Source organism: Chionomys nivalis, chromosome 12 (genome assembly GCF_950005125.1).
Source record: "Chionomys nivalis chromosome 12, mChiNiv1.1, whole genome shotgun sequence".
NCBI lineage: Eukaryota > Metazoa > Chordata > Mammalia > Rodentia > Cricetidae > Chionomys > Chionomys nivalis.
The window spans coordinates 3,291,137-3,317,537 of NC_080097.1; the positions used below are offsets into that span (position 1 = coordinate 3,291,137).

Sequence of the window (26,401 nt, forward strand, 5' to 3'; positions counted from 1 at the left end):
ACTAAGATGCTTCTGTGCCCAACTGTCTTCACTAAGCATGCTTCTGTGCTCAACTGTCTTCACTAAGCATGCTTCTGTGCTCAACTGTCTTCACTAAGCATGCTTCTGTGCTCACTAAGATGCTTCTGTGCTCAACTGTCTTCACTAAGCATGTTTCTGTGCTCACTAAGATGCTTCTATGCCCAACGGTCTTCACTAAGCATGCTTCTGTGCTCCCTAAGCATGCTTCTGTGCCCAACCGTCTTCACTACGCATGCTTCTGTGCTCACTAAGCACGCTTCTGTGCTCAAATGTGTCTTCACTACGCATGCTTCTGTGCTCAACCGTCTTCACTAAGCATGCTTCTGTGCTCAACTGTCTTCACTAAGCATGCTTCTGTGCTCAACTGTCTTCACTAAGCATGCTTCTGTGCTCCCTACGCATGCTTCTGTGCCCAGCAGTCGTCATTAAGCATGCTCCTGTGCTCAACTGTCTTCACTACGCATGCTTCTTTGCTCACTAAGCATGCTTCTGTGCTCAACTGTCATCACTAAGCATACTGGAGCTGGTCAGGTGCTAAATCCAGGTAAAGAGAGGCAAGAAAATAAAAATGTAGAAACTGAGAGACAAGGGAAAACTATCTGGAATGGAGGAGAAAGAATAAGAAAGTGCTTTAGCTCTGGTGTTACATGTTCCACCCAGCAGACGGTCAGACGGACACCAAGTACCTCAGTCTGTACTGAATAAAGAGAGTTCTTTTCATAGCTGTTGTTTAGAAAGACTGGACAGAGAGGAGCATTTCCCATACACCCTTTCTCTTTGTATGGCTTCCCACCTGTTCATATCTTTCATGAGTGTGGTATATCTTGGATAGGTGGTGGCTGGACCAACAGTGACTATTAACTATGGTATGTTGCTTGCATTGGGGCCTCATGTTTGTGCAACACACGCCACGGGTTCAACAACTGTACAATAAAGCCACACTGCAGGGACATTCAGAAGACTGTGCCCAAACATCTGTTCTCTATTTATTCATCCTTCCGTCCCTAATCTTGGCCCAGATAAGCACTCTGTGCCTATCTATCTCTTCTCCTGATGAGCATCAGTGAGAACCACACAGTGTAAAGCTGTCTTGGCATGCCATCGCTGTGAAGAGATACCACGACCACGGCAACACTTATAAAGGAAGGCACTTAGTTGGGGAGGGGGCTGCTTACAGTTCCAGAGGCTTAGTCCATTATCATCACGGTGGGGAGCATGCCTCGTGCTTAGGCAGGCGTGATGATGGTGAAGTAGCTGAGAGCTTGCATCCTAATCTAATCCTCAGGCAGCAGGCAGAGAGCCACTGGACTGGCCTGAGTTTCTGACACCTAAAAATCCACTTCCAGTCCCACACCTCTTCCAATAAGACCACACTTCCTAATGGTTCCCAAATGGTTCACCAACTCGCAACCAAGCATGCAACTATGAGTCTATGGGGGCCACGGTCACTCAAACCACCACGTGGCCCTCTAACCTAAGCCTCATATAGTTTTAAGGCATCTGTGACTTGATAGCTCATTTCCTTATATTGCTGAGTACTGACTCCACTGAATGGGTGTACCACTGTTTGCTTAGCCATCTTCTACTGAAGGACATCATGGTTGCGTCCAGGTTTTACTGACTCCACTGAATGGGTGTACACTGTTTGCTTAGCCATCTTCCACTGAAGGACATCATGGTTTCGTCCAGGTTTTACTGACTCCACTGAATGGGTGTACACTGTTTGCTTAGCCATCTTCCACTGAAGGACATCATAGTTGCGTCCAGGTTTTTGATTACTTTGAGAAACTTTCCAGTTAAGTGGAAGGGAGTAGATGTGACCTACACGGCCGCCTGAGGTTAGAAATGACAGGCCAAGCCTGAGGGTTCAGTGGGCAGACACAGCTCTATCAGCTTCTAGTTCTTCCCAGCTCAGATCTCACTCCCAGATGGTTATTTAGCTGTCCTGACTTGTGAGGTAATTGAGCTTATCGCAAAGGTCCTGGGAGATAAGACGTCTCCTTCAGTTCGTGAGAAAATGGAAGACTTAATAACAAACTACAGAGTCCGGACTAAACAACAACAAAACCCACTAGGTATTTCCTTTAATAAGTCACAAAGCAAAGTTTGCTTCTAAATCAAGCCAGTATATTCCCAGGAGCCTCATTATTTAATAAAGAAGTATCCAATAAAAACTTTGCATGCCCTTATGATCTCTAAGATTCTCTGTTGAGGTTTCATGCTCTCTGGAATGAATACTTCAGAAAAATGAATGCCTGGTTACCTAGCTCAGCTGGTGCCTACCTAGCAAGCGAGATGCTCGGATTCTACCCAGTCACTGTGTAAAACAAGGGTAGTGAGAGAGACAGGTCTGTAACCTCAGCACTTGGGAAGTGGAGGCAAGAGGATTATAAATTCGAGATCATCCTCAACTACATACCAGGTTCAAGGCCAACCTCAGTTCCTGAAGACCCTATCTCAAAACAGTCAGTAAATAACACAGTGCACCAACAGGAAAGTAATGACCAAGCTGAAATGATTCTATAGCCTGTGTCCTATTCACTGACGTAAGAAACCACTCGCGTAAAGCTTGCCAAATCACAAAGTATAAATGAGAGGCCTCCCCTCCCCTCACGATGAAGTCACAAGAGACAGACTGACTGCTCTGCTCTCCAAAGGCTTCACTCTTATTTGAATAATCAACTGTGCCGTATCACCATAAGGCAAAGACACAATAAAACACAAGTGTAAAGGGTACCATGTCCTTCCTTGAGAATCAATGATTAATTACAATAGTGAAATGTCTTATATATAATAAGAAAGCCAAACCCCTCGTGAAGTAATGAGGGGGTCCAATGTCAGCCTGGTTGACACATGAGGTATTCAATTAAACGCTGTTGTCCATATTAAATATTAATGACTAGGAATAGCAAACTCTTGTAGTCTGCTTCAAGGGAGAAGCAAAGACTGGAGTTCACCCAACGGAACAAGAGATGAAAGCTGGGCTACCTGGCTCAATCCGATCAGGACCATCAGGAATGTACCATAAAGCTAACTTAATCATTCGTATAGTTGGGGGGGGGGGGGGGTCTTAGGGTTTCTGTTGCTGTGAAGAGATACCACAACCAGAGCAAACTCTTATAAAGGAAAGTATTTAACTGGCTTCCAGTTCCGCGCTCTAGTCAGCGGCACAGACAGACACTGCTGGAGGAGTAGTTGAGCATTCCACATCCAGGTCAGGAAGAGACTGGCACTGGGCCTGGCTTGAGCATTTGAAACCTCAAAGCCTGTCCCCCAGGGACACACTTCCTTCAATAAGGCCACACCTCCCCAAAACGGGGCGCTTTCTCCACCAAATAGTCTTAAGGGCTTTCGAACTCCCTAAATCCTCACAACCTCCATCGGATGAGCTGAGTCCCTGTGACCAGTGAGGAAACTGAGGCAGCACCCGGGAACCCCCAGCTGCCATGTGGCAGTCGGGGAATGAGATCCAGATGATGTTCAGGGCGTCGTAACCCACGGCCTGTGCGGATTGGCCACTCCAGGGTATTAAGATTCAGCCTCTCCAGGTGCCATCACAGCTTCCTGAATGCTCTCCTTGCCTCTCACACAAGTATCAGTCAAGCTTGGTGCCACAAAAACCCACTAAAAACACTGTGGCAAGAATTTTTCCTGGAGAAATCTGAACAAACTCACCAACGAAAAAGCAAACTAGGATCCAACAAAGTCCAACTCAGAGAACTGGGGAGTTTCATGGGCACACAGGACAGTGGGTGACCCCAAAGCAGCCACCCCAGCCAGACAGTTCCACCCCAGCAAAGATGCAGCCTCACCCCAGCATGGACACAGCCACACCAGCCAGCCAGTCTCACCCCGGCATAGACGCAGCCACACCCGCCAGACAGTCTCACCCCAGCAAGGATGCAGCCTCACCAGCCAGACAGTCTCACTCAGGCATAGACGCAGCCAGACAGTCTCACTCAGGCATAGACGCAGCCACACCAGCCAGACAGTCTCACCCCGGCATGGATGCAGCCACACCAGCCAGACAGTCTCACCCTGGCATGGATGCAGCCACACCAGCCAGACAGTCTCACCCCGGCATGGATACAGCCACACCCGCCAGACAGTCTCACCCCAGCAAGGATGCAGCCTCACCAGCCAGACAGTCTCACTCAGGCATAGACGCAGCCAGACAGTCTCACCCCGGCATAGACGCAGCCACAACACTCAGACAGTCCCACACCGGCATGGACACAGCCACACCAGCCAGACAGTCCCACCCCGGCATGGATGACAGCTGTGTAGATGGAATCCACCCCCGACCCCGTTTAGTGAAGTCCTCTACACTCGATACTCTAACACCGCCTCAGACTACGAGGCCACACGCCACCTGAACAAAATTACATACAGGTGAAGGAAGGAATGGTTGGAATCTCAGGTGAGGGACTAATGACCCTCTCTATCCCCTTTTCTACGAAGAAATGTCAGCAGGCAGATCTTGAGGGTCTCTTTCCAGTAGACACAGCTACTGTGACAGAGGTGGCAATTTAGCATGTTATATATTCTACAACAGACACCAATAGAAGAAACCCGGCAATTGTCAATTTGTTTGCTGGGTGACTATTACATTTACATAGTGTTTGGTCAGCTATTTATAACTCTAAACCAGAGCTTCCAAAACATTTGAAAATCTTTCTCATGTCTATTGGCAATATGATAAAACTCCATGCACCCAGGGTCAGGGCCACACAGACCACGGGACACGTGCTAATTAAGTCTCCTTCGTGCCTATTGGCCTTCTGTCCATGAGCCAGAAAAAGAGCACCCAGTGCTGGGCGGTGGTGGCTCACGTCTTCAATCCCAGCACTCGGGAGGCAGAGGCAGGCGAATCTCTGTGAGTTCGAGGCCAGGCTGGTCTATCAGAGCTAGTTCCAGGACAGCTAGGGCTGTTCCACAAAGAAACCTACTTCAAAAACCAAAACCAAACAAATAAACAAGAGCGCCCAGCCAGCACTGTGGAAGGCCCTCCTGGCCTGAGTTAGTCTTTGGACAACAATACACAGGTGAAGTCACTGTCCCCCTGGAATCAATGCTGCAGCTTCAGGAAATGCTCAGAGACACAGCGACACCATACAGATAGTGTCCAGAGTCACCAAGACGACGCCTCCTCCTTCCCAAAGCCAAACTTGGTGCCAGTGGACATCAGCTATCACAGAGAACTGAACCTCACCCTCAGCCCTGCGTAACTGTGGACAGGCCATGCTGCCGCGTGGGGACTGAGCTCAAGACGGCTCTGGGGTGAGGGCGAGCGGGCGAGCACTCGTGCGGACATCAAAGCCCCGCGGCTGCTCACGCCTCATCTCCCCGCAAACCCTCCTGCACACACGCAAACGCCATTCACCAAACACATAGTTACTAGTCAGATTCTACACTGGGACTCCAGGTGGGTGCTCAGAGAAGAGACCGTGTCTGGGAGCATGCCTGAAAAACTAGAGTCAAGAAGCATAAAGGGAAGGCCAAGAAAACTGGACAAATGCCAGGCTGTTGAGCCCTTCAAGAGCAGGCCTCCCGGGACAGGAGCCACTGACGACGGTCTCCAACTGAGGCTCCCAAGGCTCGCGAGGTTACACCCAAAGATGAGAACATCTACTCCCCAGTACTGACCAGAGAATTCCACCACAATGCAACTTGGTAAACCGATGAATTTTATCAAACTCACTTGCAGAGCAGGGTGAGGGCTTACTTACAAGAGCTTGAGGGGGCAGTGGGGGGGCAAATGCAGCTGCACCACCGTGAAGTTTCACACAGGGCAGATAACGACTCTCCTTAGCTGTGTAGAGTCCGCGCTCAGTTAAGCTTCCACACACTGTATATGCTAGCGCCTCCCAGAAGCCACGAGACCATGTGGTTTGGGCAGAATGACACACAGCTGGGAGGACCACGTGGGAAGGAGTCAGACCCTGCCCACCCACTTCTAAGAGCAAACATCACACGGTAACATTGGGCATACTGCCAGCACTCACGAGGCTGAGGCAGGAGGTTTGCTCTAAGTTCAAGCTTCAGCCCAGCTACAAAGACCCTGTACCAAACAAAAAGAAGGTGCTACCAGTCTGCAAGCCACCTTTACAAAACTCAGACACAGTGAGGACAGAAAGTGAGGTCAGAGGAGACAAATGACCAGACCAGGGAATTCCAAATAAGAAAAATGCATGCATTTCCTTAAATTATATTCCGTTTTTTCAAGTAATAACTGAGCTTTAACACAAACACTTACCTATCACACCACAACAGTACTAGCTATGCATGTGTTAGATATTCTCAGACCATAAAGCAGGCAGACAGGAACACAAAAGCTGGATAATTATTTGCAAATGAGAACACCTATTTTAGAGAAAATCATTGCTTGAATGAGCATTTTTTAAAAATAAGGTCACTATGAATATTTCAGTTGGACAACGTGACTCGTGCCTGTAATTTCAGTGTTTGGGAGGCTGAGATGAAAGGGTCGCATCAAGTTCGAGGCCAGCCTGGGCTACACAGTGAGGTACAGTTCAGCCTGGTCTGAAGAGTGAGACCGTCTCAAACAACAACTAAGAAAAGTCTCCCGCTGAAATGGTCTCCTACCAAACTCTCCATGAAATAAACGAGTTTTCTACATGAGCAGAAGAACAATGAACAAGGACCGCAAAGACAAGACAAAACCAAAATCAAGAGCAGGCAGAAATTAAACAACCATGGAATTTACAATCTGTTACAGAAAACACGGAAAGACCAAAAGGAAATACACGAGAAAACAATTACAGAATTTTCCTTTTATCTCTGTCTATGTAAATAACCATGCCTGAGAATTTTTTCAAACTTCCAAAGTTTCAGATAAACAGTCTTTAAAAATTCTGAACTTATTAACTTCAGCCAAAGCAGAACAAGAGTGTTTTAAAAAAATGTATAAAGTCCGACTTGACCCTGGATCAGCCTATCTCCTCTTAAAAATCGAAGGGAGAAAAAAAACCCTCCCAAGGGAACAGAAAACACTCAAAAGGAGTATTACTACACAAAATGCTGAACGTGGGGACTTTATGCACCTCTGGGGAGGATATATGTACATGGGCACACACATGCATGCACATGCATGAAGAAGCTCGTACCAGGCGTTGTCTTCTATTGCTTTCCATTTATTTTATAAAAACCCCTGCAGTTTTATATTCATTAAGACCATACTCTTAAAAATTACCACCCTAACAGTTTTACCCTATTAAATGTTTAAATCGTGATTCATAATTATCTTGACCAATGCTCACAACCAACTGTAGCTAATCAGCAACGTAAGGATGGCACAGTAAGGAAAGAGACAACTCTCCCAGAAGGAACCAAGATGGTCCCTCTAGCCACGATCTCAATTCATGATGCGAATTTGCAGCAACGCACATGTGCGTACACGCACACACATGCAATGATTAAGTGGACAGCTAGCTACTTGAAGAATGTGCCACAAGAGTTTTGAAGAAAGACATCTTCCTAAATTTGGCCCCCCCCCAAAAAAAAATTCACTGGGCAAAGCTGGTGAACACCTTTGATCCCAGTACTCGGGAGGCAGAGGCAAGCAGATCTCCATGAGTTCAAGGCCAGCCTAGTCTACAGAATGAGTTCCAGGACAGTCAGAGCCACAAAGAAACCTTGTCTGAAAAAAAATTAAAAAAATTAAAAAGACTCCATTGACGTAGGATGTCCTTCTGTATCTGTGTTGCTTTTATTGGTTTTTTTATTGGATGATGAATAAAGCTATTTTGGCCAATGGCTTAACAGAATAAAGCCAGGCAGAAAATCTGAACATATATATATATATATATATATATATATATATACATATATTATATATATATATATGGAGAGTGGGTGGAGTCAAGATGTCAGCCAGTCATAGAGGAAACAAGACATGTAGAAAATAAGGTAATGCCATGACCACATACCAATTCATAGACTAATATAAATGGATTAATTTAAGATGTAAGAGCTAGCTAGAAATACGCCTGAGTCATTGGCCGAACAGTGGTGCAATTCATATAGTTTCTGTGTGGTTATTCGGGTCTGGGCAGCCAGGGAACAAAAGCGCTCCAACCTTGTAACACATCAGCCCCCTGACCACCTGCTTCACTGTTGGCTTCCATAGCGGCAGATCACAGGTCTGAATGACAAACCAGATCACAGAGACCGCCAGGAGGAAATGAAACAGGGATACGCCAAGCCCCACACATCCCACCCACTCTGACAGGTCGCTCTAAATAAAGGAGGCAGCTGGCTGCTCCCTCTGGCACGCGCCTGCGTGAAGGGAAATGAAAACAAAGCGTGTTTTCTCATGACTCAGCACCCATAATTATCAGGAGACAAGAGTGAGCTGTTCATCTCTCTTGTGAAAGGCTGCTGAGCCTTGGTACACACATACATGGTCACACACTCATACATGCACAAATACATATACACGCATATGCGCACATACATATACCCAAGACACACATACATACATATGCACACTGGCACATAAGTGTATACACACAAGCATGCACACAAAGGCACTTGGACAAACATACAGGCACACATACACACAGGCATATAAATGTATAGGCACATATGCACGCACATGCACACACTCACACACAGACAAATACATATACATGTATATGCTCTTTTGCACACACATATATACACACAAGACACATATACATACACATGCACAGAGGCACATAAGTGTATACACACACAAGCAGGCACACACAGACACTTAAACACACATGCATGCACACACTCGCGCACATACACACAGGCACACATATACACAGGCACACAAATGTATAGACACACATGCATACACATACACATTCATATATGCACAAACACATATATATGTACATGCTCACTTCCACGCAGACATATATATATACATATATATATATAACACAAGACACATACACATGCACATAGGCACATAAATGTGCACACACAGGCAAACATACACATAGGCATGTAAATACATGGACACACATGCACACACAATCCAGAGCTTAGGTAAAGTACTGGACAAACATAGAGATCTCTTAAAATTCATCTCACTTGATAAAAATGACAACTTAAGCATGGTGGCTCACACCTGCAATGCCAGCAGTCAGGAGGCCATGGTAGAAGTGTTCCATGACCAAGGCTAGCCCGGGATATAGTGAGTTACAGACCAACCTGGCCTAGAAAGTATGACCCTGTCTCAAAACAAAACAACCTGGAAAACTGCCAGTTTAAGATTAGAGAGCAACTTTTACTTGCTGGCAAGTTTTGTATTTTGGTTTTGGGGTTTTCTTTGGGTTTTGAGGGTTTTTTTTGTTTTGTTTTGTTTTTTGTTTGTTTGTCAACTTGGGTCATCTGGGAAGAGGGAACCTCAACCGAGAATGCCTGCATCAGACTGGCTTGTGGGCATTTTCTTAATGATTGATGTGGGGGAGCCCAGCCCACTACAGGTGATGCCACCCCTGGGCAGATGGTCCTGGGTTAGTGATATTTCATTTGTATTTTAATAAATAAAGCTTGCCTGAAGTTCAGAGTAAAACGGCCATACTGATCAGCCTTACAGACCAGGCAGTGGTGACACACACCGTTAATCCCAGTAGCCACACTAGTCTGCCATAGAAACCGGGTAGGAATGGTGCACACCTTTAATCCCAGCACCAGAGAGGAATAGAAGATGGGAGGAGACAGCTCTCATGCTGAGACTCTCGTTCTGAGGATTCCTGAAGGCAGGATCGCCATTCCACACCGAGGAATGGCTGGCAGTTTTGCTTTTCTGACCTTCAGTTGAACCCCATATCTGTCTCCGGGTTTATGTTAATTGCACTACACTCTCCATTCACTCCCATCACTGAGAGACAGAAAAAGATATCAACAGAGGGAAAGACTCAAGGCAGAAGCCTCTCCGAGCCCCACTGTCTAGTGAATTAATGCCTAGAGAGTGCATGCTAAGAAGGGAAATTTTTAGACTTTCACCACTTCTTAAGGACGCAGTAAAGACACAACAGAGACACAGAACCCATCTGAAAAGACCAGCATGGTAACTTGCTGCGTGTTAGCTTCTTACATCAAGAAATGACAAGGGAGTGGGGGTGGTTTTAATCCCATCACTGTTACGATCTGATCAGCCCAAAGAGAGAGAGTTAACAGAAGCCATCACAGACAGGGTCTTGAAACCAAGGTCTGGGACAAGAGGCAAGGACAGTAACAAGTCAATTTTCACTAAATACGCGATACTCCAGTAAAATAACCTGCAGAAATGGGAGCATAAGATGCTTGCTCGTCAGGCAGGAGGAGGCTTAGCCATAGATAAATCGCCCCGGTTTTTCTTCTTAGACCAACCCCACACGTCAACTGTTGCTCCCCAAACCGTGAATGTTTTATCTACTAAAAAATCTTACCTGGGAAACCAAAAATAAAGCATGCAAAAAATATTCATTACGCAAGACTTCCAGCTCACTTTGAAATGGACAACAGCTCTGATGGATTTGCAAAGCTGTTTTTTGTTTGTTTGTTCATTGAGATAGAGTTTCTCTGTGTAGTTCTGGCTGTCCTGGAACTCATTTTGTCAACCAGGCTGGCCTTGAACTCACAGAGATCTGCCTGCCTCTGACCTGAGTGCTGGGATTAAAAGCGTGCGTCACACCAATCAGTTCTACAAAGCCATTTTTAGTAAGCAAGGAAATACCAAATACTCTTTGTGGAATATAAATTTAATTTAAATATATATTGGATTTGTTAGGGAACTTTTATTCCTACGATTTACATAACCCAGTTAACTAATTTACCATTAACCCAAACCCCTTTCTCTGCTGCTTTTTATAACACTGGGTCTCTTAAGAGAATCCTTAATTACTCGCTCATCATCAAAAGCAATTTTTGGCATTTCTAGCCCAGGCTCGAAGAGGATTCCAGCAACACCCGTGCCACAGGCCGTGCGGCAGGGGCCGGGGATCTCAACGAACCAGATGGCAGCCAGGGCTGCACCTCACCTGGGCAGCACAGTAGAGCTGACCCTGCTTGGCAGAGGTGTGGGAGAGCCAGGCCCAATGTGAGCATGGGAGAGCGATCCCCATTGCTCATCTGTCTTGTGGTGTATGAGCAGGAGAGAGATGCAGGCACACACACATTGACGTCTGAGGTCTTAAGAGCCGGAGAGCTGTTCCTGCCCCTCATCACCTGCGGCCCTCAGCAGAACAGGCCCTGCACCTCATCTTAGCAGAGCTGGCCCTGAAGGTGTAGGTGTGAGAGAGGAGACACCTAGGACTTGAAATCCTGAGAACTGGCCCCGCCCCTTGTCACTGCTGCAAGGGATGAACTGGCCTGGGCAATGCTGGAGAGCTCACCCTGGTGGTGAGACAGAGGAGAACTGGCAGGCTGGCCAACCTTGCTACCCAGGCTCAGAACCAGGGTCATGTGTTGGCGCACCCCAACGTCCACCCCAGCTGTGATCAGCTGGAGCATGGTGGTGGGGGTGTCAGTCCTGTGGACCCAGATTCGCAGGATCTCCATGACACAGGTCAGCAACTGGATGTCCAGGAAGAGTCCCAGTGAGGGCCCAGCATTGATGGTGCAGCAGAGACCAGGGGCCTCGAGCCAGACCAATGACTCTTTTCAATAAGCACCTGAATGTAAAAATGTATGGATAAAGGGGTTCACTATGTGACTTGCTGTGTCACACTGTAGCTTCCATGATGAGATTTTCCCCTTCTTCCTTTTTCCCCCTCTTTTTCTCTCTTATTTTATTTCACTTTAAGGATGGGGAGGGAGATGGGTGGAATCAAAAGGCATGATGCGAAAGACACAAAGAATTAAACAAAGAATATCTAATTCATCGGGTGGGTTGTCAGACCAAATATTTATTAAAGCACCCAGGAATTCTTCTCTGGGGGGAAAAAACAGTTTTCATCTGACAAAGACAAGGCACAAAAAATGAGCACACATCCTTTATGACTCAACCTGAACTAGACCATAGTAATTTAGGCAGACAAAAGCCATTTAAGAATGTATGTCACACCAGGGTTGGGGCATCTATCTGTAATCTCAGGACTCAAGAAGCTGATGTTGGAAGTTCATGAGTTCAAAGCCAGCCCAAGTCAAACCTGATAAGTTCCAGCACAGCCTTGAATACATAGAGACTCGTTCTCAAAATAGAAGCAAGAGGCTTCATCATTTCTTCATAAGGCACCTGCTGCACAGGTATGGGGAATCAAGTTAGGATCCCAGAACCATATTTTAAAAGTCAGGCTAGGGGCTGGAGAGATGGCTCAGTGGTTAAGAGCATTGCCTGCTCTTCCAAAGGTTCTGAGTTCAATTCCCAGCAACCACATGGTGGCTCACAACCATCTGTAATGAGGTCTGGTGCCCTCTTCTGGCCTGCAGACATACACACAGACAGAATATTGTATACAAAATAAATAAATAAATATTTAAAAAAAATAAAAGTCAGGTGAGGCGGCACCTCTCTGTGACTCTGGTGCTGGGAATAGATGGGAAAGCCAATGCAAACCCCAAGAGTTCTCTGGCCAGTCAGCCAACCCAAACAGAACAAGCTTCATTGGGTCACAGTGAAAGGCTCATTTTGGAGCTAGAGAGATAGCTCAGTCAATAGAGGCACGAGTCCAATCCTCAGAACCGTCAACAAAACACAGGATGTATCGGTACACGTTTGCAATTCCAGGATTGAGAAGGCAGACAGGCAGATCCCTGGGGCTGGCTGGCCAGGCAGCTGAGCCCCCTCGGAGAGCTCCAAGCCAAGATGAATGGCTGCTAAGGAAAGACACCTAGGCCGGCCTCTGACCTCATACACAGATGGCCACAATGGCACTTGCCTTTAATCCCAGCACTGGGGAGACAGAGGCAGGCTGAACTCTGAGCTCAAGGACTCTGATGTGCGATTCCCTTCTGTAAGCTGTGTATCTGCTTTATTACCATTGGCTAATAAAGACACTGATTTGGCCTATGCCAGGACAGAATATAGCAAGGCGGCGTTCAGGCAGAGAAGGAAAGAAGGCGGAGTCAGGCAGACGCCATGTAGCTGCTGAAGCAGACTCGCTAGGAAGACGCCTGAGTCACTGGCCAAGCAGTGTTGTAATTAATATAGTCTCTGTGTGATTTATTTGAATCTGGGCAACGGGGAAAATCAACCGGCGATCTCTGTTTACAGGACTGTGGATCCCTTCATTACATTATTAAGACCTTGAAGAGGAAAGGCACTGGCCACAGTCTACCTTAGTTTTCCTCCTCTTTGATGAGTACCAGGCGTATACACTAGCACCCACCAGGCAACCCAGTCACTCTGTGTGACTCTCATGTCTCTCCTGTCCTGTAGCCAAGGATGCTTGGAAGTCTCAACACCGGCAGAGCAGCTCCACACAACTGTTTGCCATCAACTCAGGGTTCTACCCTCATAGACATTCTGGTTTAAGACGGCAAGCTCTCCCACTCCTACCCACAGGACAATGTCAATCAAAGTACGTCTCCAGGCCAACTTAGTGTTTGTCTTGGATAACCAGGACACACAATTCCCACTAAAAGCTTCACCCAAGAGTCTTCTTTAGAGCAAAGGGACCTAAAAAGAACAGAGACCTGCAGTTCATCCTTTGCCTACATCACAGTCACAATGAGGCTGCAGGAGGCTCTCAGGTCAACTCAGGCAGGTCAGGAGACAGTCAGGGGTCTAGAACATTCTCTAAACTTAATCCATTTAATAAATATTTACTAAGGTTTTGTTCTTCTCACAGTAACTGGGCTGGGACTATGTACAACATGACAGGGATTTAGTCCCAGAAAACACGCTAAGGGGTAAGCCAGTCACTTCACAGTGGCAATGCAGCGAACCACTGCTTAGCAGAATAGGTGCTGCACCAGCGGCAAGGTCTTCAGAGCTCAGGCTAGCAACTGCACACACTCCTGATGTTTTGATAGCGTCCCTACAGACACTCGCACCCCAGCACATCAAATGTCAATCAGAACTTTATGTTTTAAATGAACATCACCAATTCCGAAATGGAACCACATTCCAAATGGTCCCAGAAATGACACCAACAGGAGAGATATGAGCATAGGGCGTCATGTCACACCTGCCTTCCAGATCCCCCCAGCTCACACCTGCCTTCCAGACGCCCCCAGACCACGTCACACCTGCCTTCCAGACGCCCCCAGACCACGTCACACCTGCCTTCCAGACCGACCCCCAGCTCACACCTGCCTTCCAGACCCTCCCCAGCTCATGTCACACCTGCCTTCCGACCCCCCATCACGTCACACTTGCCTTCCAGACCCCCCCAGCTCACATCAAACCTGCCTTCCAGACCCCCCAGATCACGTCACACCTGCCTTCCAGACCCCCCAGATCACACTTGCCCTCTAGACTCCCCAGATCACGTCACACCTGCCTTCCAGACCCCCCATCACGACACACCTGCCTTCCAGACCCCCCATCACGTCACACCTGCCTTCCAGACACCCCCATCACGACACACCTGCCTTCCAGACCCCCCTATCACGTCACACCTGTCTTCCATACCCCCATCACGTCACACCTGCCTTCCAGACCCCCGATCACGTCACACCTGTCTTCCATACCCCTATCACGTCACACCTGTCTTCCATACCCCCATCACGTCACACCTGCCTTCCAGACCCCCCCAGATCACATCACACCTGCCTTCCAGAACCCCCCATCATGTCACACCTGCCTTCTGACCCTCCAGATCACTTCCCACTGCCTTCCAGCCTCCTCCAGGTTATTTCAACACCTTGTGGACTTTGCCCCTCCATCTGTGGACGGCAACCCCCACCCCAATGCTCAGCTCAACAGCACAGACTTGGCCTGGTACTGAAGTATTGCTTATTTACCACCTACAAACAAAGCGGTTACTTAGCCTGCCATTCAAAAGCCCTGTAGGCAACTCTAAGCCACCTTTGGAGAAATGTCTCTATTCCTCAGGACATATTGCCACCCTGTCTCTCGGCCTGGATTGTTTTCCCAAACCTTGAAGCATGTTCCTCCTTTATCAAAGCTTGTCTTAAATGCCACATCTTTCATGAACCTTTCCATGTTCCCTTCCTTCTATTTGACAGCCCAGAACATCCTGCATTTCCCTCTGGCTTTTTCACAGCCTGTCCCATCTCACATCTCTATAGACTTAATTGGGCTGAAAACGTACATCACAGTTTAGACATTCAAATCTGTTCAAAGACTATGATCACAAAAGACAACGACTACAGAAAGATGTTCTCTGCCTGGAAAAGGATCTATCAAAATCAATGCAATCAGTTTGAAAATACAGCACTGGTTTCTAGGCAAGAAAAAAAAAAAGAGACAGAGAAAATAGCCCAGCAAGTCAGGCAGTGGTGGTGCATGCCTTTAATCCCAGCACTCAGGAGGCAGAGGCAGGCAGATCTGAGTTCAAAGCCAGCACAGTCTACAGAGTGAATTTCAGGACAGCCAGAGGTACACAGAGAAACGCTGTCTCAAAATTCAAAAGCAAAAAAGGAATAGAAAAAGAAAATGTCCCAAAAATGAAATACAGAATTAGCATCTGAGGCAATTGAACTTGTGGTTCTATAGCCAGTGATCACACTCATATGAGTATACACTGCACACTCGTGATTACTGCGGCTTTATTCACAATAGCTAGGGTTGGGAGCCACCCAAATGTTCACTGGCAAACAGTGGAACAACACAATGTGGCATATGTACAGTGAACTACAATGGACTATTATGTACCTTACAAAGGAAACTACAATACCTTCTACAGCACAGACTAACCACAGACATTACGGTAAGTGCAATAAGGCTGTCACCAAAGGACAAGTGTGTACGACTTCACACACACAGAGAGAGAAAGGTTAAAATGTACATACCCTTTAGACATGTAAATATTTCTGTCTTATGAAGATTGAAAAACTTTAACAACACAAACCTGATGGACTGTCAAGAGAATCAGAACCATCTGCTATCTAGTCAGCCCGTCCTGAAAGAATAGACGCCGCTTTCCAGGAACGGAACCCAGAGAAAGGCTGGGGCGCTGGGCAGTGGGTGTACAAACGTAGAACCTCAAACAGAAGAGCAACCCTCAGCGGGAGGAGTCCTGGGCCCACCGCCTCATCCTTCCCTCGCTCTCCTGTCCTTGTCATTCTTAAACACAAGGCTTCTGCCCAGTGACACCAAGCTGGTCTGTGTCAGCATACAGGAGCCAGTATCAGATTTCCAGGAATGACCGGACATTGTTTACTAAAGCCATAATTCAAGTGTGTGTGTGGGGGGGGGCATGTGTGTGTGGTGTGTGTGCGTGTGTGTTCACTCAAGATTGCCACCCCACCACTATTTTACTTTGACCTATGACCTGAAGGGTTTCGTCTTTCTTCTTGTCTCTTGTTCCCTTATAGTGAAATTCTCAAGAATGTGATGGTGCAAGTATCCCTGAATTTTCAGTTGAACAATACCCAACACCGGTTGCCCAAATGTTCATGGGCAGAACGGCTACACCACGGTGGGAATTGGTAAACAATGGGACGCTAAGCTTTGCTTTTGTTTTTCAAGAGAACCAGATGTAAATCCTGTCTCCCCATTCAACCTAGGCCATCAATACAACCATTTCCTTCACAGGGTTAATACAATCAATTGTGTGTGCCTTCAACAAGATAGAAGCATATGGTAGAGAGTCGCAGGGTGGTTGGCATGTATGTATGTAGTATGTAGCATGTGAGTTCAATCCCCTGGTGTGGGAAGTCCTTCTGTATATGTGTTTCTTTTATTGGTTAATCAACAAAGAAGCTCTTTTGGCCTGTGATATGGCAGATAGAGCGGGGGGGGGGGGGTGGCACTAAACTGAATGCTGGGAAGAAGAAGGTGGAGTCAGTGAGACACTATGTAGCCGTAAGAGGGGAAAGGCATGAACTGCCAGCTAGAACTTTGCAGGTAGGCCATGAGCCTCGTGGTAAAATATAAAATAATGGAAATGGGTTAACACTAGATGTAAGAGTTGGCTAGCAATACACTTAAGCTATTAGTCAAACAGAAAGACTGCCAGCAGTCAAATACTGAAGGAGGATTTTCCCTGTTCAACTGAACTGCTCAAAGAAAGCAAAGAATATGAATAACGGTTTCATGTTCTTCTTGCCATAGCCTTCCGGACCCTCAGCACGACTGGCTTCTGTGACAGACAGCTCAGCTGCATTCAAACATGAGTTATCACTGGGTGCGAATGCAGGCAAAGGAAGATGATAAATACATGGTGGCTGTGATCAGGAGGTGTTGATGGGATGAAAATGAAGCATCTACCAGGGAAAAATTAGTAAGAATTCAAAACCGATGGCTCTGTATTAACTCAGGAACAGGCCCTTTATAAATCAAGCCTGTCCCAAGTGTTGGGGACTCCCAGACTAGATCTGGAGTTCCAAAGACCTGATCAACAGTGACTGTGGATCTTTAAAATGACTGACAGAGCTGACGAAGGGGGCCAGAAAGAACTGCAGAAAGGAAGCCACACAACTACCAGGAGAGCACAGAACAGGCACCTGTAGACACAGACATGGGAGAAGGAAGCGAGGGGCGGTAAAATCACTCAGAATTAAACGAAAGGAAACGGAGATCCATAAACAATCACAGAGCAGGGGCTGGATCGGGAGACTGAGGGAACAGGAAGCAGCAACTCCAGCCCCTGAAGAGTAAACAGCATTCAAAACATATGCAGAAATATTCAAAGTCCACGAGACTCTCCCCTACAAAGCCAGGCTTGCACCCACAGGTATCAGAGCACAGCAGAGTCTCAAGAAAGCATACTGGTTCTCCAGACCTGCTGGAAGTGTTTGAACTTTGAAAAGAATGAAAGAATTACATGGGCACATCCAATGGAAAAGGCTAGTCATTTACAGGCAGAAAAAGCACCGAATGGGTCTCCGCTTCCTGCTCCAGAACTATCCCACGCCAGAAGAGAATTCAAAACAAATGCTCTGAGATTCTGGCGGCTAGAGAGCCTGAACCAAGAGCTCGCCAAACAGGCCGACAAATACCAGACATGGCCATGACCACAGAATCCCAAGAAGACATCTCCATCAGAACCTCAATAGAAAGGTTTAAAATCCAGGTCAGAAGTGGATCAAAATAAAATCTCGGAAATGGCAGAATTTCAGTAGGACAATTGGTAATGAATACATAAATGTCCCCAGAAAGGGCACCAAAATGGAGGTTAGGCTGGAACACAAACTTTCCCATCGTACAACTCGGGATTAACTAATAAGATGTTGGGAGCAGAGGAGAAGGCTGAGCCTGGAGTTGGAGCTTTTTTAAGACTTCAAAAGAGAAAGCTGGTATCTTAATTTGTAACATGAAACTTATGAGAAAGAATTATAATTTCTTAAGATGTATTACCTTTTTCTTAGAAGTCTGATCTCTAAAGGATACCTCGAATCTCCCTTGATGCCAGAAACCCTTTGTCTCACTTTAGCTTTTCTTTCTCAAGTCCGTTTTTGCATCTTTATGTAAAACTTCCATCATCTTTCAGAATCTGCATGTGGCAAGTTCTAAATGGAGTTCCCAAAATATTAAGAAACCTGGACCAGACAGAAGGCTCAGGGAGTAAAGGTGTTTGCTGCTAAGCTTTACAGGCTGTTTGAACTCAGGTGTGCACACACAGGTGCACATACACACACACATGCAAATAAATAATAAATTAATGTTAACAAAACTGCTAGTAAATGATGGGATTTAGGATGGCTTTGTTTTAATTTTTTTTTCCTCTAGCACTTCTTTTGAAACCAGATCTCCTGTAACCCAGGCTAGCCTCACATTCCCTTTGTAGCTGAGGATGGCTTCAAACTCATCATCTCCTGCCACCATTTCCTGAGTTCCAATTCCGAGGGTTATAGGTACGCAATGCCAACATGGCTTCTTTATACAAAACAAATTGGTTCTGGCTTGTTTGGTTGGTTGGTTTGGTACCTTGGTAGAAAAAACACAGCATTTCCATTCCTCCCCAGATAAGTTACTTTTAAACAAGGTCATTCATCTTATTACTAAAGCAACCAATAAAACTCACTGGCTTTACTTTTCTTCATTCCTGCCACTTCAGACCCTCAGCACGTACCACTCTTATCCCCTTACACCTTGTGGGGTTGACACCCAAGCTCAGAGTGGCTAAGTCACTGGATCGAGGTCACTCAGCGAGGATGGGACCCAGGTGGCCAGGCTTCACACGTGGTTGAAGGAACTTCTTACATCCACTGGTTCACCCCATTGCCCTCCCATATCACCTGTTCCTGCCACCCATGTCAGAGGCACATTCTGTACGGACTGGCAGATAGCAGGGTTCTCCAAACTGAGTAGTTCCTTGCTTGTCCAGTGGCAAAGCACTTTTGTTTTGTTTTTTTGTTTTTGCTTTTTGAGACAGTGTTTCTCTGTGTAGCCCTGGCTGCCCTAGAACTCACTCTGAAGATCAAGCTGGCCTCGAACTGAGGGATCTGCCTGCCTCTGTCTCCTGAGTACTGGGATTAAAGGTGTGTGCCACCATGCCCTGCAATAGAGCACCTTCAAAACGGGAAGCACAAAGATGTATTCTTTATCGTGCTTGTCTACTTAAGTACAGAAAGTCCATGTCTAGGAATTTAACCTAAGAAAACAATAGTAAAGACAGAACTACACAGGCAAAGATATTAAATGAGAGGTAATACTAGAAATCATTTAACAACTGGCTGAATCAGTAAGAATTTGAAAACCCATCACCATGAAGGCATTAAGAGATACATCACGGAGAAACGGGCATCTTGGGAAGATGCTGAGGGACCGCTCCCATTCACTCATCCCAATGCAGCATCTTACACTCGGGTATCCTTCTCCAGCCTCTCCTGGATAGCCTGGGAAGATGCTGAGGGACTGCTCCCGTTCACTCATCCCAATGCAGCATCTTACACTCGGGTATCCTTCTCCAGCCTTTCCTGGATAGCCTGGGAAGATGCTGAGGGACCGCTCCCATTCACTCATCCCAATCCAACTCAGGTATCCTTCTCCAGCCTCTCCTCGATAGCCTGGGAAGATGCTGAGGGACCGCTCCCGTTCACTCATCCCATTCCAGCATCTTACACTCGGGTATCCTTCTCCAGCCTCTCCTGGAACTCCTTAAAATGACAGCCATCAATCTGAAAGGGAAGTATCCAGAAAAGAGCGGGGTTCTACAGAAAGCAAGAATATGGTTGATATTCTAGAAGAAAGTGAACTGAAGGAAGCTACCGACTGAGAAAGAAGCTAAACTGGAATTGCAGAGGGGACTAACAAGAAGCTACAAAAACAGGGCGAGGCTCGGCAGTGAACCCAGCGTGAAGACCAAAACCTGAAAATGAAGAGGGGGAAAGGAGGCAGGAGGTGTGGTTCAGTTGGTGAAGTGCTGGCCTAGTCTAGGTTCAATCTCCAGCTCTGCATAAAACCTGGTGTGGTGACTCCTGCAATCCTAGCACTCAGGAGGTAGAGATCGAGATCGGGAGAGTCGGAACTTCAAGGTCATTCAAGGTCATCCAAGGTCTGTAAGTAGTTCAAGGTCACCCTGAGATACAAGAGACCTCGTCTCAAAAGCAGGGATGGAGAGTCGGAACTTCAAGGTCATTCAAGGTCATCCAAGGTCTGTAAGTAGTTCAAGGTCACCCTGAGATACAAGAGACCTCGTCTCAAAAGCAGGGATGGTTTGCAAGCGTAAGTTTTATATTATGTAATTTTTAGCCGCACTCAAGCTTTGTTTTTCAAAAATACCAAAACAGAAGAATGACCAAAAGGGAGAGGCAAAGATGGGACTCAAGACCTAGAGAAGAGCGGGGGAAGGAGCAAGAGACAGAAGGACATCTCATTGACAGCATGCTCCCGGTCTGTCCGGCTGACATTGACATTCTCTAACTGAAGACAGAAACCTCATCTCCCAAGACAAGTCCAGTTAAAAAAAAAGTAGTGAGCCGCTAAGGAGCCGTGTGAGCAGTGACCCCAGCACCCACTGCAGACTGCACTGCCCCACCCACCCAACTTGGAACCAATCTACCACTCCCACCCTGCAGGTTTCCAGGAAAAGCAGGGTTGAGGCCAAGGACACAACCACAGGGCCCCCACTGTGCTCAAACAGCTGTGCGGCTCTGGACTCTCTGCTGCCCGGTGCCTCGGTTTCCTTGTGTGCAATGCTATCTACCTCCCCTCAGATTTAGGGAAAAACCAATTAGCAAATTAAAAACATCTGCAAAGTGCTCGCTATCGTCCACGAAGGAAAATGGCAGCTTGACTGGAGACGAGAGGGTTCAAGCACCCCGTAAGTGCGAGCCATTCATCTGATGCTTCACACTGAGAGCTTGCTCCAAGAACTGCCTTTGCCAAAGCTAACGTAGGATGCTGTGAACAATGGCTGGGCCCTTCACCCATCCCTCGCTTTCTGTTGGCTCTCTCAAAGGGCTGTTCTGTTCACTACGGCCTTCTAAAGGCTTCTGGAATGTGTGCAGAAGACATTCAGGAAAAGGCTCCACTCTAGGGTTCTCCGTGCAGCGCTCACTGGAGTGTGCTCATCACCCTCTGGGTACATTTTAACCTCCTGGCGTGTCCTACACAGACATCATGAACTTGATACCAAGACCTCTAAGACATCAAGTCTTTGAAAACATTCTGACCAAATGCTAACATATGACAACAGAGATGAACAAGTCTCTCTGTCTCTCTCGCCCTGCGCTTGTGCGCACGTGCACATATGTGTGATTCCATTTTTAAGTAACATGCAGACAATCACTGAAAAGCATTGCTAAATCTGGTAATTTGGTTTTGTGATGTCTAAACCAAACAGTTAACATATTGGTCGATTTCCTTCCAGTCCTTTCTCTGTGTACTTGTGTGTGACACATGCACACACACGCACATGCACGCATACCTGCAAGTGGAGAAAGCTCAGTCTCAAGTGTTGTTTCCCCAGCACTGCCCATCCCGGTTTCTGAGACAGGGTCTCTCACTGGCCTAGAGTTTGCCATGGAGGCTACACTGGGGGGCCAGTGAGCCCCAGATATCCACGTGTTTCTATGTTCCACCTCCCCAGCACTAGGGCTATAAACCCGTGCCCCGTGCCTGGCTTTGCTTCTCTTTGTTGCTGCTGCTGCTGTTTTGTAATACGGGTACTGGGGATAGAACTCAGGTCCTCAAGGCAGCTACCTGAACATTAAATATGCAAAATAAACATTCTGGACTTAGAAGAAATCCGGGCAGGCTAGCGGACACCTGTAATCCCAGCACCTGGGAGGAGGCACTATCTGACGCCAGCCTGGACTACATGTGAACCTGTCTCGGGGCAGTGGGGAAAACGAGAACGCCAGGACTTCAGGGAACTTTGCCACCTTACCCTGATATCACAAAGCTTCGGTGAACCCCTCATAGCCCTTGCTTAAGTTACTATGAACAAGATGGACGGTCGTCAGCACGGCCCACCTCACCTGCACGCCGGCTAGGAAGTACACTCTGGGTGTTGGAACAGCTGGTCTTCGATCACTAACTGTAGTGTGCTTTATCCTACCTGGATCCAGGTCCCCCTCACCAGTCTTCACCCTGCCCACCCCATGCCCACCCCCTGTGCATAAGAATGCAGCAGCAGCCTGAGATCCCTCCTGTCTGTTAGGACACAGGACCATGGGACGGGGTGGTGGTGGCTGCATTGTGCGTCCTCTGCACTCACTCACTATCCCATCTTTTCTTGAGATGAGGTGTCTTACTGAATCTGGGCCTCTTTTCTTGAGACAGGGTGTCTTACTGAATCTGGGCCTCAGTACTAGACAAGACTGGCTAGCCAGGGAGGTCCATGGAGCGGCTGTTCTGCAGCCCAGCGCTGGGTCGCACATGGCCATGTCCAGCTTTTGGTGTGGGTTCTGAGATCAGATCTTAAGTCCCTCGGCTGGCACGGCAGGTGCTTTGCCAACAGCCATCTCCCTGACCTCCCACAGGCTGCTCTGACCCTGTCCTTGGGCTCTGCACTGAGGCAGCACCTGCTGACATCCCAAAAACACCTCACAGATCTCATCCCAGGATCACAAGCGACTTAGGATTCAAAAGCTCCAGGTGGAGAGTCAAAAACCCACCCGAGACCCACAACACAGAGCCACTGTCCCAGACTGGCCGCTATCCTGAGGATATCCCAAATGCTTCAGGAGCAATGTCACCAAGTATCAGCTGAAATTACAGCAAACATAAGAACAGGGGTGCTGTCTGACTTCATGGGTGCCAACAGCCCATAAGTATCCTCCCTTTGCTTGGTAGTGCAGGGACAGAACTCTCCAGAACAAACGACCTGATTGAGGCTGAGCTGTCCAGGCTGGGAGATGCCCTAAAAAGCTGCTGAATTTGGAGGTGAGGAGCTACGCCACGCAGACGCAGTGGATCTACTGGGCTGATGATCAACGCCAGGGACAACACGGGGAGACTGGTAGATGGCCCTACCCGCTTTTATGTACGAAATAACCAGAATCATGCCCCTCCCCACCCCGCTCATCGGCTGCACATTTTTCAGAATGTGCTTATGCAGCGCGATGAAGCATCTTTCTGGCAGAACGCACAGGTCTGCCTCGGCTGCTGGGCCGCTGCCAGTGCGATACAATGGTGTGGATCTGTCGGCGCTCATCCCAGCTTTGTGGAATGCGCTAAATTATCCCACACTCTCTCTGGGCTCTAGACCCCCACCCTAACAGATCGACACAGATGTTCAAGGAGAAAGCTTCTCTCCCCCACCCACCTGGAACACACGTCAAGGGCCTGGCAAAATCCTGTACAAAGAAATACGAAAGTCAGCAATGTCTTGAAAAGCCCGTGATGAGATCACTTCCTCCTCTCTGCAGCTCCTCCACTCACAAACGCAAACAAAGAAACAGTCAGGCTCACCACCGTCTAAAGCAAAGCAGAGCGGACAGGTGAGGGCCCACGGGTAATTTTTCTCTGCTCCTTTATTTGATGCCACCGGGCATATTGGTGTCTGGGCAGCTTTGTGATTCTTATTCTTTTCATTACAAGCCTTGGGGAGGGTGAAGTTATGGGGGAAATCCTGAGGTCTGGAGACCAGAAACCCAGAACCACTCAGTTGCCTGTCTGAGCCCAGGCACCTGCTCTCAGACCTGGCCCACCCTACCGGCTTCTCCTTCCTCCTGCACTTCCGAGTTCAAAGTCACCAAGGCCTCAGTGAGCAGCAGCCACACCCCACTTAATGGGAGGTTAATCAGAACTGGAATTCTCAGGCTTTCTCCCACCCCAAACAGCCAAGAGCAAAGCCGTGGAAGGACGGGAGGATTTCGGCCTGAATCCCCAGAGGACATCTCTCTGTTTCATTCAGAAGAAACTAAGAAACATGCCATGCTGATGTGAGGCTGGCCAACACCCACAGAGGGAGCGGAAACAAACAGAGAAAAGACTCCTTGGGCTACAACTGATGCTCCAGGTGACGAAGAAAGGGGCAGAGAAGTGGGAACCCGATACACATTCAGGGTATCTAAATAGTGAACCCGAACATGTCACCCACAAGGAATGCTGTTTCAAAGACGCAGAGAGTGGGGTCAGGCATGAGCTAATCTAGCAATAACTGCGAGTTTGGTGTAGATTTTATTAATCAGTTTGATAATAAACTACAGTTCTCAGAGTAAACCTTCAAGTTGCCCCACCTTAGACCTTGATAAAATAAGATGCGCTTCCAACTAAACTTGGCGGATTAATCTCATTTTCACAGTTTTCTACCGCCAAAACTGTGAAAATGTCAGTGGAGTGGTTGTTTTTGAAAGGATGAAGAGAGAGCAGCAGAGGCAAGGGCAGAATAGGGATGTTAAAGGCGGATGATTGGTACCCTTAGTGGAACTCAAAGCTGCCCCCCATTAGCCCCCGCGGCTCTCCTCGGTGCAGACATAGAATGGGAGTACTTCAGGGCACACACAAAAAGCTGGGTGCACCCCAGAGCTCCCCTGGAGCTACTTACCCTCAAAAAGTTTTATTATTCAGAATAAAAATTGAACCAGAGAAATCAGAAACTCACATATACAAGAAAGAAGAAAAGAGGATATGGGATTCAGGGCTGAAAAAGAGGCAAGATATGAGAGGAATTATGGAGAATCTACTCACTATACCACAGCCCACAGTCACCTCCTCTGGGCTGCTTCTAGAACACTTGAAGCTTATCCAGGCTTATCCCAGGCAGAGCGGCCGGAATTATTCCCTATGAACACTCAGTCTCACATCTGAGCTTCCTGTAACAAAACGACCAGCAAATAGCTCCTCCATCATTGAGGGGAAAAAAAGTCAATAAGACAACCCTGGCTTGCAGGGGAAACACTCAAATCTGATTTCGACAGTTTTAAATACCTATCCCTTGACAGACAGCCAGGAATCACATCTGCATATTTTGTAGAAGAGCATGCAAAATAAGTCAGAAAATAAAAAAGAAAAAAAAACACCTAAAAACATGACATAGTAATGTTTATACTAATACAGAATGCCCAGAGAGGTTGGGAGCTGCCTTGGCAGTGCATCAGGAAATGACAGAACACTTAGCCTTCCATACGGACGGCTCCTGTCATTGCTACGGTCTGTTCAAAAGTCAGCGAAATCAGATGGAAAATCAAGGGAAGACTGGTAGAAAAAAACCTTATAAAGCAGAAGACCTGGTACCCAAATGATAGGAATTAGAGGGGAAAATTAAACTAGTCAGTTGGAAAATTGGCTGGTTGAAGTTATTTAGGAAAGAAATACACAGAAAAAAAGTCAAACATACTCATCAGCTTTCCATAATTAACACAAAATACCCGAGATAGTTAACTTATAAAGAAAAAAGGTTTATGAAGCTCATGTCTCTGGAGATTTCCATCCCAAGACTGGGCAATCCCTGGTAGGACAGAAGGACCACCCACACCCCAAGCCAGAAAGCAGAGAAAAGTTGAGATGGGGTCTACTGCTCCCCTTCCAGGGGCTGCCCGCCGCAATGAGCTGAGGAGCTCCCAGTAAGTTCCACTATCTGCACACAGTGTCACCCTGAGGGATTGAGCCTTTTATAGCTAGTGGGGTCTTTGGGGACACTTATTCTTACTACAGCATCAAAAAATTTCATCACATTTATTTAATGAGTGTGTGTGCACGCGTGCGTGCATATGTGCATGCGTGCATGAACTCATCCCATGCAGATAACCCATGCAAGGATAACCTTGCAGAAGTTGGTTCTCTCCTACCATGTGGATCACAGGGACTGACCTCAGGTCATCAGGCTGGACAAGTGCCTTTACCTACTGATCCATCTGACCACCACCATCCACCAATCTTTTTAAATCAATTATATCTAGGAAAAAATAAAGTTTTTAAGAGCAGTTTCTGTCTAGT

At 47.1% G+C, this 26,401-nt stretch overlaps 2 protein-coding genes across 2 annotated transcripts in view; one reads left to right on the forward strand and one right to left on the reverse strand.

Annotated features, from left to right (window-relative positions):
• Window positions 1–9,189, forward strand: part of Stk24 (serine/threonine kinase 24) — a 266,096-nt gene extending 256,907 nt beyond the window's left edge. The window contains exon 12 of the transcript XR_009058110.1: window positions 9,178–9,189. The gene's annotated coding sequence lies outside the window, so the exon portion shown is untranslated. The remainder of the gene's footprint in view (window positions 1–9,177) is intronic.
• The window catches only part of Farp1 (FERM, ARH/RhoGEF and pleckstrin domain protein 1), a 216,773-nt gene that overhangs the window by 169,262 nt on the left and 21,110 nt on the right, over window positions 1–26,401 (reverse strand). The window lies entirely within an intron of this gene.